The following is a 13,262-nucleotide window of genomic DNA, read 5'->3' on the forward strand; positions in this document are numbered from 1 at the left end:
TCTTGAAGCGCCTCAATAGCAATGAAGATATACTACTTCCTTACAACTCCCCGTGAGTCACACTGTCTTGTACTACAAATTCTGTTTTTGCTTACTAGCTAGCTAGATGTTAATAATTAAGTGTATACGATTTACAGTAGTTGATTAATTTTATGCACATGCCCGCTTATTTAAGACATGAAAACGTGTGCGCATGCAGTTGGCACTGGGTCTTGATAGACACTAAAGTTGAGGAAGGAAAAGTTGAATTACTGGACTCGCTAACTAAAGAAGAAAGTGACTTCACCATCGTGAAGGGGATAGTCAACAGGTAATTTCAATCATTATTAACTATATATATCTCAGCCTATTATTAGTTCATCATTTTCTGATATGAACTATTTAATAACCCCTTTATTAATTTTCTTTGCTGGCGGTCACGGCATGGGCAAAGTTCATCGCGGTGACTCCAGGCGAATGGAAACAAAAGTTGTTTTGGCATCGACCAAAGGTAAGTAATTAAGTAGTACTAGCTATCTACCATCTCTTTAATTCTTATTTCAATATCATTAATTAATTATCATGCTTGATTAATCATTATCTGATTCAATTTCATTCTCGTAAAGGCCCTGAAGCAGGCGTCGGGGAATAATCTGTGTGCATTCTACGTTTGCGAGAACATTCGCATGATGACGTCCGAAAGGAGCAGATTTGATAGACAGGACTGGGTACGTTTGTCAGAACACTATTCACACCATTATCGATATCTAGTCACACAACTAACACACATGCATATTGATCTCCTTCTTAACAGTTCAGAGAGGTGCGGGATAAGCTTCTACCATCGGACCGCATACTAGCACTTCAAGAGGAAATAGCCAGATTTTTGCTCGACCAGGTCATAAATCCCGAAGGAGAATACTATTACCCGCTACCGCCCCCATGAACCACTTGTCATCGTGCTCCGGAGGCACCAAGGCAACATATGTAGGAGAAATTGTATATGTATATACATGTGTATGTGTGAATAATGATGTTGGTTGTGAGACATTCGATGATATATATATATATATATATATATATATATATATATATATATATATATATATGCGGTTCTATACGGAAGAGAAAATATATTTATATATATGCATAACGTGTACAATTTCTAATATCGTGAAATACCAGCAAACAAAAAAAAGTATAATGGAAAATAAAAAAAACACCCAAACATTTAGTACTGGTTGGTGTTACCAACCGGTACTAAAGCCTTACGCGCACCCGAGCCTGGCTCGTGCCACGTTTTCGCACTTTAGCGCCGGTTCGTGACGAAGCGGTACTAAAGGGGGGACCTTTAGTCCCCACTCTTTAGTGTTGGAAATATGAGCAATTTACCGAATGATTTTATTAACAGAAATAGTAGATAAAACATGACTAAAATAACAAATATAAAGCAAGTCATGCAATCTGACAGAGAGAAGGTAAACATCGTCTGCATATATGAACTTGAGGTAAACACATCTAGAACAGTCACTAGATGAAGTTGGCTATACGACATAGAACCTAACATACGTAGGACAGAAACTAGAGCCAAGAACTTTAGCAGGACTTCTAACAGAAAGGAGAAGAACACGTACGGCACAGCAGCAGCAGAAGTGCTGGACTTGGGGTCGGTGTCCTCGCCTGCCATGTCGTCGAGGAGGTCGTGGACGTCGGGGAAGAAGTCGTCGTCGGGGAAGTAGTCGTCGGCGACCGGATCGTCCGTGATGAATCAGCCAGTAGTCGCGCAGAGCGCTCCCCAAAAACCTTATCACCCTTCTCCCGTACAGGACTCAAAGGGTGCGGTTCCGGAGGCCTACTATCCCGACCAGCGGTGGACGCCGCAAGCCGGGATAAGGAAGAACGTAACGGCAGCGCAATGCTCAGGAACTTGTGGCGAGAGGAGGAAGAGATTCTGGTGCGTCTCTCTGGGAGGAGCGACCTCCCTTTTATAGGCGCAAGAGAAGGAGGCGAGAGGTTGCGCTGGGAGCTGAAGAGAATGAGGGAGATGAAACGAACAGGCAGCAGGCGAAGAGGTGCGCCGTTCGTATTCAATCTCCACTACAGCAAAACGTTTCAGCTTCCGCGTGCCCTTTCGTATACCCGTAGTGTGTGGCAAAAATTTAGACATCAGCTCGGCTCATTCCCGCAACCCGCGGCGCGTCATGACGAGGCGAGGCGTGGCGGGCGGTGGAGGAGGAGCGCGCGTGGATGTCCCTCTTGTTCTCATGCTCATACAAGTGAGGAAGGAGCCTCCCTTATAAAGAGGTCCAACTCCCTCTAAACTAGCAATGTGGGACTAAACTTTAGTTCCACCTCTTGCCTTGCACAAATGGGCTGCGTGGGCCTCTAGGATTTACTAGGAATTTCTGAAACTGATACTGGGCTAGGCCCAAAATGGACAAATTCCAGCAATCTCCCACCAGATCCCAGAGGCACACAAAATTTGCCTTTGGTTCCAAAACACTGTTTTATATACTGGTACTGCAGTGGAGACTATTAAGTTGAACTTCCACCTAGAACTCTATGCTACACTAGTAAGCAACTTGAATAGTGGACTGGGCCTTGAACTGCAAGTTTTGTGTGAATCTAGCTTCACATAAAGCCTTGACCGATACGTGGCTACCGTGGGTCTTCCCCGCGGGTGGAGCTTATGCGTCATACTCCGTGACCTTTCATGAGTTTACTAGAGAGAACCCTACTCTCATAGATTGCGACGTTTCACAATCAGACTCATATAGGTGTGTTCTTGAAAAGATGTTCTGCAGGATAACATCTCTGCTTAAATAAGCCACTTAGAACACATTAAGATATACATCACCCTGCCATGCAGATTAGGAGAGTATTGCATCTTCATGTAGTGGTATTGTGAATAGTAGGGATACTCTCCTCTCAGTTGACCAACAGCTTGTCTTCCACATCTAATTCACGGGATCTCCGATCACAAAGAATAGGTTACCACTGTGAACAACTCATATTGTGGGTCTCATACCCATCTCCCTTGATGCATTATCTATCACATTACGTGATAGACCCTTAGTAAAAGGATCTGCCAAATTTTTAGATGTTTGGACATAATCCAATGCAATAACTCCGGAGTTTTTCATTTTCCTGACAGACTTTAACCTTCTCTGAACATGTCTTGATGACTTCATGTTATCCTTTGAGCTGCTCACTTTCGTGGTCACAGTTTGATTATCGCAGTTCATAAGGACACCCGGTACAGGTTTCTCAACAACCGGCAAGTCATTCAAGAGTCGGCGAAGCCAATCTACTTCGACCGTAGCTGTATCTAGTGCTGTGAGTTCTGCTTCCATAGTTGACCTCGTTAAGATGGTCTGCTTGCAAGACTTCCAAGAAACAGCGCCACCTCCATGAGTGAATACATAACCGCTTGTGGCCTTTATCTCATCAGCATCTGAGATCCAGTTTGAGTCACTATACCCTTCAAGCACCTTTGGATGCCCAGTGTAGTGAATTCCATAATTTGCAGTGCCTTTCAAATAACGCAAAACTCTCTCTAGAGCTTTCCAATGCACATCTCCTGGTTTTGAGACAAACCGACTCAGTTTGCTAACAGCAAAAGAGATGTCAGGTCTTGTAGCACTGGCTAAGTACATAAGCGAGCCAATAATCTGTGAATATTTCAATTGGTCTCTAGCAATTCTTCGATTCTTTCGAAGCAGCACGCTAGCATCATATGGTGTTGGAGAGGGCTTGCAGTCACTATAGCCAAAGTGACTCAAGATCTTTTCCACATAGTGAGATTGAAGCAATGTAATCCCACCATCATCATCTCTCAACAACTTGATGTTCAGAATGACATCAGCCACTCCTAAATCCTTCATCTCAAAGCAGCGAGATAGAAAATCCTTGACCTCCTTAATAACATTCAGATTTGTTTTGAAAATCAGTATGTCATCAACATACAAGCAAAGCATAACTCCCTCGCCCCCACCATGGCGATAGTACACACATTTGTCAGCTTCGTTCACAACAAAGCCTGCAGCTGTTAAAGTTCTTTCGAACTTCTCATGCCACTGTTTGGGTGCTTGCTTGAGTCCATACAAAGACTTCATCAACTTGCACACTTTCCCTTCTTGACCATCTATTACAAACCCATCTGGTTGTTCCATGTAAATTTCCTCATCCAACTCTCCATTTAGGAAAGCAGTCTTAACATCCATTTGATGAATGAGAAGACCATGTGAGGCAGCTAGTGAAAGTAGAACTCGAATAGTGGTCAGTCGAGCCACAGGTGAGTAAGTATCAAAGAAGTCTTCACCTTGCTTTTGGGTATAACCCTTTGCCACGAGCCGAGCCTTGTACTTTTCAATAGTACCATCAGGCCTAAGCTTCTTCTTGAATACCCATTTGCATCCTATAGGTTTGCCCCCATAAGGACGATCAGTTATCTCCCAAGTTTCATTCGCCAAGATGGAATCCATCTCGCTACGAACCGCTTCCTTCCAGTAGTCTGCTTCTTCTGATGCATAGGCCTCCGAAATAGAATTGGGAGTGTCATCTATGAGATACACAAGAAAATCATCACCAAAGGACTCTGTAGTCCTCTGTCTCTTACTCCTAATAGGAACTTCATTGTTCTCCTCCACGGGACTTTCAAAGTGTTCCATCGAAATGGCAAGTTTGGTAATTGTAACTGGTTCCTGATTCGATGAACTAGGCATCTCCTGATTAGATGAGGTAGCCATATCCTTCATGGGAAAGATATCTTCAAAGAAAGTCGCATCATTCGACTCCATGATCGTACCGACATGCATGTCAGGTACCTCAGATTTTACAACCAAGAATCTATAGCCAATGCTATGAAAAGCATATCCCAAGAAAACACAATCCACAGTCTTTGGTCCAAGTTTCCGCTTCTTTGGAATTGGAACATTGACTTTTGCCAAACAACCCCATGTTCGCAGATAAGAGAGTTTTAACCTTTTCTTCTCCCATTCCTCGAATGGAGTTATCTCTTTGTTCTTTGTGGGCAATCGATTTAGGACATGACATGCTGTCAATATCGCCTCCCCCACCATGCCTTGGAGAGACCCGATGTGTCTAACATGGCGTTAACCAAATCAGTTAGAGTACGGTTCTTTCTTTCGGCCACCCCATTTGACTGAGGTGAGTAGGGAGGCGTCCTCTCATGGATTATACCATGTTCCGCACAAAAAGCATCAAATTCATTGGAAAAATACTCTCCACCACGGTCGGACCTAAGCCTCTTGATTTTCCGATCAAGTTGGTTTTCCACTTCAGCTTTATAGATCTTGAAAAAGTTCAAAGCCTCATCCTTAGATTTCAGAAGATACACACAACAGTATCTAGTGGAGTCGTCAATTAACGTCATGAAATATTTCTTTCCACCTTTTGTCAAAACACCATTCATTTCACATAGATATGAATGTATAAGTTCTAGTGGTGCAAGATTTCTCGTCTCCGCAGTCACGTGAGATTTACGAGGTTGCTTAGCTTGCACACACACTTGACAGTTAGATCCCTTAACGGTGGTGAAACTAGGGATTAAGTTCAACTTCGCTAGTCACGACATGCAACCAAAGTTAACATGACAAAGTCGTGAATGCCACACATTTGATTCACTATTGTTGCAAATATGATTAACAACTTTATTGCAAACGTCTGATAAGGATAAACGAAACAGGCCTCCTGACTCATAGCCTTTACCAACAAAGGTTCCATACTTGGATATTACAAATTTATTCGACTCAAAGACAAGCTTATAGCCATCTCTACACAAAAGAGATCCGCTAACAAGATTTTTATTGACGGAGGGGCCATAATGCACGTTCTTCAGCCGCACGATCTTCCCCAAAGTAAACTTCAGATCGACCATGCCAACACCACAAACAGAAGCACTTGAACCGTTGCCCATCAGCACGGTTGAAGTCCCTGTGGTCTGATAAGACGAAAACATGGAAATATCACTGCCTACATGCACATTAGCACCCGTGTCAATCAACCAATCAGGAGAATGACATACTGAAAGAATAGTGGGAAATATACCATACCCAGCATCCTTCATGTCAGTGTCTCCAGTGACAACATTAGCGGTCTTGCCGCCTTTCCCAGGATGACGCTTGTCATAGCGATTAGGGCAACTAGGAGCCCAATGATCAGGATCTCCACACACATGACAAGCACCTTTCTTCTTGCCATTCTTCTTCTTGAAGTTTGTGTGTTGCATAGCCTTGTTCTTTCCATCAAACTTTGCTTTACCATCAAACTTGCCCTTGTTCTTGAACTTGTGGGGGCTGGAAGTTCTGCTTCTGTACCACATTGGCACTAGATCCTCCCTCAATACCTCGAGCACGTGTGTCCTTTGCTCTCGCCTTTTCTTCCACATCAAGAGTACCAATGAGATCCGGAACGGAAAACTCCTGTCTCTTATGTTTCAATAAGGTAGCAAAGTTCCTCCATGAAGGAGGAAGCTTAGTGATGATACCCCCGGCAACAAACTTGTCCGGTAGCATGCAATTGAAGTGCTCAAGTTCTCTAGCAAATGATTGTATCTCATGAGCCTGCTCAACCACGGAGCGCTCTTCAATCATCCTGTAATCATAGAATTGCTCCATGATGTACAGCTCAGTGCCGGCATCTGAGACCCCAAACTTGGCCTCGAGTGCGTCCCACATATCTTTTCCATTATCAATTGACGCATAAGCATCAACTATGTTCTCTCCAAGAACACTCAAGAGCGCAGCCTTAAACAAGGTATCCATTTTCTGAAAAGCTTGTGCCTGTTGAGCATCTTGCTCTCCTTCAGGTTTGCCAAGAGTGGCGTCATAGAAGCTCATGGTCTGAAACCATAAGACTGCTCTCACGCGCCACCTCTTATAGTGGATACCCTCAAACATAGGAGGTCTCATGGAAGCAGCAAAACCACTCGGGGTAAATTGCCTATAATAAGATTTTTGGATTGTTGGAAATATGAGCAATTTACCGAATGATTTTATTAACAGAAATAGTAGATAAAACATGACTAAAATAGCAAATATAAAGCAAGTCATGCAATCTGACAGAGAGAAGGTAAACATCGTTTGCATATATGAACTTGAGGTAAACACATCTAGAATAGTCACTAGATGAAGTTGGTTATACGACATAGAACCTAACATACGTAGGACAGAAACTAGAGCCAAGAACTGTATCAGGACTTCTAACAGAAAGGAGAAGAATACGTACGGCACAGCAGCAGCAGAAGCGCTGGACTTGGGGTCGATGTCCTCGCCTGCCATGTCGTCGAGGAGGTCGTGGACGTCGGGGAAGAAGTCGTCGTCGGGGAAGTAGTCATCGGCGACCGGATCGTCCGTGATGAATCAGCCAGTAGTCGCGCAGAGCGCTCCCCAAAAACCTTATCACCCTTCTCCCATACAGGACTCAAAGGGTGCGGTTCCGGAGGCCTACTGTCCCGACCAGCGGTGGACGCCGCAAGCCGGGATGAGGAAGAACGTAACAGCAGCGCAGTGCTCAGGAACTTGTGGCGAGAGGAGGAAGAGATTTTGGTGCGTCTCTCTGGGAGGAGCGACCTCCCTTTTATAGGCGCAAGAGAAGGAGGCGAGAGGTTGCGCTGGGAGCTGAAGAGAACGAGGGAGATGAAACGAACAGGCAGCAGGCGAAGAGGTGCGTCGTTCGTATTCAATCTCCACTACAGCAAAATGTTTCAGCTTCCGCGTGCCCTTTCGTATACCCGTAGTGCGTGGCAAAAATTTAGACATCGGCTCGGACGAGGCGAGGCGTGGCGTGGCGAGGCGGGCGGCGGAGGAGGAGCGCGCGTGGATGTCCCTCTTGTTCTCATGCTCATACAAGTGGGGAAGGAGCCTCCCTTATAAAGAGGTCCAACTCCCTCTAAACTAGCAATGTGGGACTAAACTTTAGTTCCACCTCTTGCCTTGCACAAATGGGCTGCATGGGCCTCTAGGATTTTATTAGGAATTTCTGAAACTGGGCTAGGCCCAAAATGGACAAAATTCCAGCATTTAGTGCCGGTTGTAGAACCGGCACTAAAGGCCGTTACGAACCGGCCGGTTCTGCACTAGTGGACGACCAATACTCATCACCTCGGCAATGAACTCCCTTACTCCTTGCCTTGAATCGTGTGACATCCTCTTCACAGCAACCTCCATGTCAGTCTTGCGAGTACACCCTTATAGACACTTCCACAAAGGAAAAAGTCCAAAATAAACCTTAAACTTGTATATGAAAGCTAAACTGAACCCTGAACTCCCAATCCCTGAAATCAGCACACCAAACTTTCTGATCCCTAAACCTTGAGAGCGTTCCCAAACAGGGATTGGTTGAATCCCGGTACTATTGACTGCGGACATGACTGGGCCGGCCCAACAAGCGCCAAACATGATTATTTTTCCTTTTTCATTCTTTTTTGAGTCTGTTTGTTTCCTTTTCATAATATGTCATGTAAAAATAGAGAAAAATAGATAACCGCTGAAGAAAACAGAGAACCCAGAATCAAACTTGCGACCAGATGTTGTTGATCTTCTCGAGCAAGCCAGTAGAATAAATAGTTGTTAGTGCTTTAATGAGAAGCCCGAAATCATTTAGCACACACCGCAAAGTCGAGATTAAAAAAAATTGAGGGCAAATAAAATGGAAAACGTAATCAAATTGTGAAATCTCCAAAATAATTAAAGTGTGAATACTGTTTGAAAATTCTGTATACTATTTAATAAATGAACAACTTTGAGGCGGGTTTTGTTTTATTTCGTAAAACAACCAACGTAAAAATACAAAAGAAGAAGAAAAGGACTCAAACCTTGCGACCTACCGCTGCTGACTTCCTCCAACTAGCCACTAACCGTTGCTGCTATGATGTGAGCCCCGAAATATTAAACCACATAGAGCAGCACAGAGATTTGAATCATTTTTTGATGGGCACACAGATATTGAAAACGTGCCGAACAATATTTCCAAAATCCTTTTTTTAAGTGGGAACACCTTTTTGAAAATTCTGGATCATGTTTTCAAAATGAAGATTTTTTAAAAAGACAATCAATTTTGACAAAAGTGAAGACTATTTGATACATATTTTTTTAAACATCAGAACAGATTTTCAAACCTGTTTTTGTTTGAATAAACAATGTATGAAAATATTTGTATAATTTTATAGAAAATTATTGTCATTAAGAAAATGTAATACATGTATTTGGCAAAATGTCACGGTGTCAAATTAACTAAATGGAATTTCGTGAATTATTTGCGTTAAAATAGTATAATCAGTATTTCAAAATTGCTCATAATTTTTGAACAAAAAAATGAACACGTTTTGAAATCTGGACAAAATTTTAATGTCCGGACACTTTTTGAATTTTTTAAAAATTGGAGCAACTTTTGAAACCGGAACAAATGTGTGAGAAAATTGCTGAATAATTTTTTAAAAATGAATTACGTTTTTAAAACAGAAGAAATTTAAAAAAAGCGAACACTTTTTAAAAAATGTTGAAAACATGTATTAGAGAAATTTTACATAGTGTATTTGAAAAATGTTGAAAGTGTACCAAAAAATGTTTCATGTGCGTCTTAAGAATGGACTTTGTGTACCGAGAAAAATTAGAGATGTGTACAAAGAAACAAAAAGAAAAAACAAACAAAACGTAAAAATCAACAAAGACGAGAGTACAGCGAGCGTGCGAGTGACTGCTTTGATGGGCCGGCCTGATTTGATTTGCCACATAAGCGAATACCAGCGAAACACTCTCAATGTTCAAAATAGACCGGGATTCTTCAATTTGCTGTGCTGATTTCAGGGATTGGAAGTTCAGGGTTCGATTTAGCTTTCGTCTACGACTTCAGGGTTTATTTTGGACTTTTCCAAAACCTCCCCTCCCAAGTAGGTTCTTGTCACTGAACCCTTTGATCGCATGAAACAAGTCCTTTTAAGAAAACCGGTTTGAGCCAAACGGGGCCTCCCAATCCTCACACACCTCAGAGTACTTTAGACGCTGCCGTCTTACACATATACCAAAGTATTAAAGCAAGAGCTAACCCCGTGCAATCCCAGTGTTGCGCGAGGGGCTCTCACAGATGGACACTTTTTTCCCTTCTTTGATTGACACGTATCAGATGTAATTCTCATTTGTTTTGAGCGGCAGGTGTAATTCTCATGTACTCCCTCCGCCTCCTCGAGCATGCCCCACCTCACCTCTCCACCGTGGCCTTCCCTCCATCGGCGACGAGAGCGATCAGCCCGCTGGCTCCGGATCCAGCGTCGCGCCCCGACATCGAGATTTGAAGCCCCGGCAGCAGCATCCTCCGTCCTCGGTTGGGTCATGACATGGAACCCATAGCTGCCTCCTGCACCTTGCGCCTTCGGCAAACCCTCCTCTTCCATTGGAATCGGCATCATCGGTGAGTCATCGGCCTTCCCCATAGTGTAGCCTCTTCCGTTCGTCTCTTGTGAGTTACTGCCGCGTCGATCTTGTTGTACTTGGGTTACACTAGGAGCAGGGGATGTGCACAAGAATTTTCCTGCCCATGTGGTTGCCGGTCTTCTGGATTGGTTTGGCTGCTATAAAAAAAAGAAGAACCAGTTCCACCAAAATTGATACTAGGCTACTAGCAGTACCATTGCCTTTGTCAATTTTGTACCTGCCATAGTAAGATGACCCCTATTCTTAAGAATACATAATAGATGATATTGTAGTTTTATGAAATTAGCTTTTACTTCTTTCCATTGATTGCTACAGATTTTGGGAGAACACTGTTGTCCATGTTATATCATATACTTCCAAATTATAAAGTGTTCTTGTTGTATGTAAGTTACCTATTATCCACAGAATACAAGTAGTGGTTCAGAACTACAGAGAAAAGTCTAAGATATTCATCGTTATTTCTCCAGTAAGATACCCCCCTTCGTTAATACTGCCCTATTCCTTTTCCCCTTTTCACGAAAGTGGAAGGAGTGATGAAGAACTGAAACATAGTTATAGTGGGCGTTTTTTATAGGAACAAACTTAAGAATTTGACATTAACATAATTGTAGTACTAATTCAGGTGTCCCTGGTTTTATTACCACTAGAACATGTTGACCTAATTGTCCATGGTTACACTCATTTTCAAATGGCACAACTTGTCTTGTTGCCACATCTTCAAAATCGTTAATAGGCTACTAGCAATACCATTGTATTTGTCAATTTTGTACCTGGCAAAGTAAGATGACCCTTATTCTTAAGAGTACATACCTGAGAATATTGTAGTGTTAGGAGATTATCTTTTACTTTCTTCCATTGATTGCTACAGATTTTGAGAGAACACTGTTGTCCACGTTACATCGTATACTTCCAAATTATAAAGAGTTCTTGTTATATGTAAGTTCCCTATTATCCACACAATCAAAGTAGTGGTTCAGGACTACAGAGAAAGAAAGCACCAATAACTTGTTTTTTCATTTCTTTTTGGTGATAAAACTGGATTTTGCTTTTACATGATCATGTGTCGGTGCCTTTGTCTCTATCAAATATTAGGGGTAATGAATTTTCCTGTACTGGATCAACATGCAGATCATGCCCACCTTGAAGTCATAAATCCAGTGAAGTCAATTTCAGTATATTCAGGACATAGCCAGTAGCTTAGGAATTTCCACGAGTATGTTATGTTTACAATAAAGTTGTGTGCAAAATGTATATGCTACAATATGCATGATTCTCTCTTTTATCAAATTATATCCATGTGTTTATATTGTCATCCCGTTGCAATGCACGAGGACCTTCGATTTGATTCGGTTTTATGTTCTACTACAAATAGGGAAATGTGGACGCTGTATATCCATTTCTTAGGTGTCAATCTAGTACTTACTCGAATGCACCGATACGGATACGTGTATCAGTATCGGGCCAATACGGATACGTAAATTCGTCATTTTAAAAAAGTGTCAATACGGATACATTGTAGGTACTCAAAGCAATCTGGAGGAGATGAGAATGATAGATCTTCAGAGATCAGAGAAGAAAGAAGAGGAGATGAGCTTGGCTAGGCAGGAGAAATGGAGAAGAGAAGTGTCCATACATGGATGTTACGTGAGAGGGGATGTTGGTGAGTAGGAGGAGGAGCTCGTCGCTGGCTAGCCGCCACTGCTGCTGGCCCTAGGACCTGGGTGAGCAGCCGCTGGCGACACAACCGCCGTCTGGTGTGAGCATGGGAGGGAGAAAAGACGCCGTGAGGGGAAGGATGGGGGCATCGGGGCACTAGGGTTGCTGGTTGCTTCTTAACTGGGCTGAGCGGGCTCTTACCTGAGCTGGAAAAGTATCCAAAACGTACTGGCGAAGTATCCTTAGAGTATCATAATTGTTTTAAATCATTTATTCTTGGATACTCCAGCGATACATATCAGGGGCGTATCGGAGAAGTACGGTATCGGATATGGTATCCGATACGGATTCGCTGGTCGGCTGAAGTATCCGTGCATTCGAGGGTACTTAGGCTGTATAATACAGGACAGAGTTCTTCCAACTACTAATTCACGTAATCTGATTTATAGCCTAGGTACTTTTCTTTAAGCATAATTACCTATTCGACGGTGACCAACCATCCGTCACACGCGCCATACAAACAATTCGGGAGGAGGCCCGCTTGTGAGCATGCGCCGGCGCCAAAGGCCTCAGCGATCATCATCCCAGAGATGCAGTCCTGGTCCATCGTGTGAGGCACTTCCACAGAGATCCATGCATCGAGGCAGCTTACTCATGCCATCCATGCGCACATGCTTGTAGGCGGTCTTTTGTTGTTGCGGTATATATCCTGTAACAACTAAACCCTGTATTTTCACACTCCCCTATCAATGCAATAATATGCAAGGATTTTGCATATTCGTGAAAAAAGGACATTGCCATATATGAATGTATGAACAAAAAAGGAGGTAAAATAATGATTTCACATACGCACTTTCCCTACAACCTATGTCAAGGGTACCGACTGTAGTAAAAGCTGGGGCTCTAATCAACAACAAGGATCTTGTAATGGTTTCCTGTTGGTTTACCTGGTGGGAGTGTGGAAGCATTTTCATGATAAAAAAGGGACCGCCTTGCAGACTCATCGATGAGCATGAGGACTATAGTTGCAAACTCCATTGCTCTGGGAGGATCGAGCACCGGCGCCAAGTTCATAACTGGACTTGACCTGCGTCCAGCAGTGTGAACCTCAACAAGGACACTTTGTTTCATATTGATGGAGGCAACGAGGCCCTGCGGGCTATTCTTCATGACTCA

At 43.0% G+C, this 13,262-nt stretch overlaps 1 pseudogene; it reads right to left on the minus strand.

Annotated features, from left to right (window-relative positions):
* The window catches only part of LOC123040516 (L-type lectin-domain containing receptor kinase SIT2-like), a 48,517-nt pseudogene that overhangs the window by 11,153 nt on the left and 24,102 nt on the right, over positions 1-13,262 (minus strand).

Source organism: Triticum aestivum, chromosome 2B (genome assembly GCF_018294505.1).
Source record: "Triticum aestivum cultivar Chinese Spring chromosome 2B, IWGSC CS RefSeq v2.1, whole genome shotgun sequence".
Taxonomy (NCBI): domain Eukaryota; kingdom Viridiplantae; phylum Streptophyta; class Magnoliopsida; order Poales; family Poaceae; genus Triticum; species Triticum aestivum.